Here is a 2,671-nt window from a genome sequence, read left to right on the forward strand (position 1 = left end):
GTTGAATCACTTAAGGAAGACTAAGTTTGTAGACAGTACAATTAATGGCTCTTTTCATAAAAGTTTGAGTGATAATGGTATTTTAATGGAGTTGAACTCTGTAACCTGGTGAATTTCGTATTGTTTGTTATCAGGAAGCGCGTAACTTTTGTAGTACGGAAATTAAACACATGTTGAATTGGAATGATATTCATTTTTGCAAGGTTTTCACGATATTGATTTTGTAGTAGGGTTGTATTGATAAATACCAAAGGCGAAGACGTCATAAATGGAAGTGTTGAAAAGTTCATGACTGCTGCATTAAAAAACAGATGTTCAGGCCCCAGATTCTATTTGGAGTAAAATGGAAACTTCTAATGAAACAACTGTATTAAATCAACCGGAAATCAGTCGACCCCGGATTAATCTTGCTCGCCTAGTCTAACAAAAACTTCTGTTTGCAGAGGACTGGTAAAATATGCTCGAATTAGTGTAAACTGTATAAAACGCCCTTTAATCGACTCAAAAATCCTCACGCGTTAATTGCGCATTGAGGCAAATAGCGATCATTATTTGCAGACATCTGTTATGAGCCGGTACACATGGAAATGCACTCATGACAACGTTCGGGAATTCAATGTGCAGCCATTTAATGATTTGCTCCTCGTCGTGTTCCAATTTCATACCGTCCGTATTATCTAAAATAAACCCGCGGTATTATTGTGAAAAACTGGTGCGGAAATATTGCATGAAAATTGTATTTTCTGTACGGATTTCATGCGAGTGGTAATGTAAATCATAAATGTAAAGCAACACGAAAAGCGCATTACCTTTCTAATGTTCGACACGTCAGTACTAAAACCTATAAGACAAATTTTAATACGTTACAATGATTTATCGCAAGATTATATTATCAGTTCTTCAATTGAATTACCTGATGATGTGTAATTGGGACACATAGTAGTGATTTTCTTCTAAATCTGCCAGAAGGTAGACATGCGCAGGAACCTCTAAAAATTTACACATTTATCTGGGAATTGTATATATTTACAGATGTTACTGGGAATTTTAGGTTTCCCGGTAATAATCGAGTCGCGATGACCATTTACTTCACGACTACGATCATCCCTTGCGATCGACAGATGGGTATAAAGCAAATTTAAGTATACATTTCAAATAGTTGAATGTTGACAAGTGGTGAGTTGACTTGGAAAGATTGAATGACATCAAGCAGTAAGCCATTGTGTAAATCGGAAGATGGAGGGTCACATTATTACAATGCCCCTGTAATATTTTTTTAAACGTTTGGTCGTAGTTCTAGGCCAAAACCAAATAAGGAAACACCTCTAGAATCCTAAGGAATTTCTTTCTACAAAGGGTATAGACATTCTGAGAAAAGCCAATTAAGGATTAAAGTGCTGGGAAAGCGCTTAAAAGCCTTCTATTGCCCTCCAGGTATTTTTCAGAGACTCATCAAGACTTTTCTAAACTTTTCAAGAACCTTCTGAATACTATCGACAGAACTCTGTTTGTTCTGTGAAAGATCGTACAAATCTCTGGTATCGCCCCTAGAAAGTTCATAAATAAAAGTAATAATACCTTCAAAAGAACGGGAAGGACCTCTTAAAATGCTCCTTAGGCCTTTTCTAGAGCTATTTAATTTATATTATAAGCCCTGAGTTTATTAGTGCAAAAATATACATTCCATTTGAAAAAACAAACTTTGGGGCTGTGTATCTTAAAAAACAAGCAGGCTATGGAAAATATAAAAATACCCCCTTACTAAGAGACTATTTTTACATAGATTTTATTCTTTTTACTTTATTTATACTCCCACAAATAACTATAAGTTATACTTAAGCAAAAACTTTTGATTACATTTTTGAACTTTTGTACTGTTGCCAGGTTCGCGAAAGTCATACGTCAAAATTGACATCGTCCATCTAGGCAGCTTTGAAAAGTAACTCCTAGTTAACTCCGCATCACTCTAATGCTTTTAGTTCTCAAAATATCCCCGAAAAACATCGAAAACAAGCAATTTCTCTTTCGCGCGTGGATGTGTGAATAAATAATGATTTTCAAACAAGAACTAGGAAAACGTTTACTTTGTTCGCACTCATAGTTGCAATAAATGAATAAATGCCATCAAAACAAGGTCACGCCTTAGTTACGGCACCAAAACTAAGACCTTGCTCCTAAACAAGGTCACTCCTTGGCAGGGCTCCTTAGTTACGCAATCGATAAGTTCCCTTTCATGACTTTTTTGTCAAGGAAATCCCAACGCAAAATTAAGCAGGTAAATGCCGTCACCACGAGCTTGGGTCAAAGGTCACGGCTACGACTACGAGTCAAGGCCAGGATCTCGCTCCAGGAGTCAAGGACATGACCTGGGATAAAATTCTTTAAATTGTTTATTTCTACAACCGTTAGCTTGCGCTGTCACAGTAGCAATCAAGACTAGAATCAAGATAATTATTACGTATAATTATTTTCATTTATATTAATTAGTACAATAAATTGTTTCAAAGTATGTGTAATCATGAAGCAAATATAATTGGTACCTATTTTGCTTTTGTTGAATACAAATAGATAATGTATGCTTGGGTGGGGATCGTGTCTGTGTTCTACTTTGGTCCTTTGTGTGTATAAGTCAGTCTAAAAATCTCTTTTAATGGCCACAAAATTTTACTAG

General features: G+C 35.8%; 1 long non-coding RNA gene across 1 annotated transcript; it reads right to left on the minus strand.

The window, feature by feature from the left end:
* Positions 1–554: 554 nt before the first annotated feature.
* Positions 555–1,165, minus strand: LOC116158672. Its single transcript, XR_004142791.1, has 3 exons — positions 1,040–1,165; positions 914–989; positions 555–677 (listed from the first exon to the last, which is right to left on the minus strand). It is a non-coding gene; the product is annotated as an uncharacterized LOC116158672 (long non-coding RNA).
* Positions 1,166–2,671: the final 1,506 nt, after the last annotated feature.

Source organism: Photinus pyralis, unplaced genomic scaffold (genome assembly GCF_008802855.1).
Source record: "Photinus pyralis isolate 1611_PpyrPB1 unplaced genomic scaffold, Ppyr1.3 Ppyr1.4_LG1, whole genome shotgun sequence".
Lineage (NCBI taxonomy): Eukaryota > Metazoa > Arthropoda > Insecta > Coleoptera > Lampyridae > Photinus > Photinus pyralis.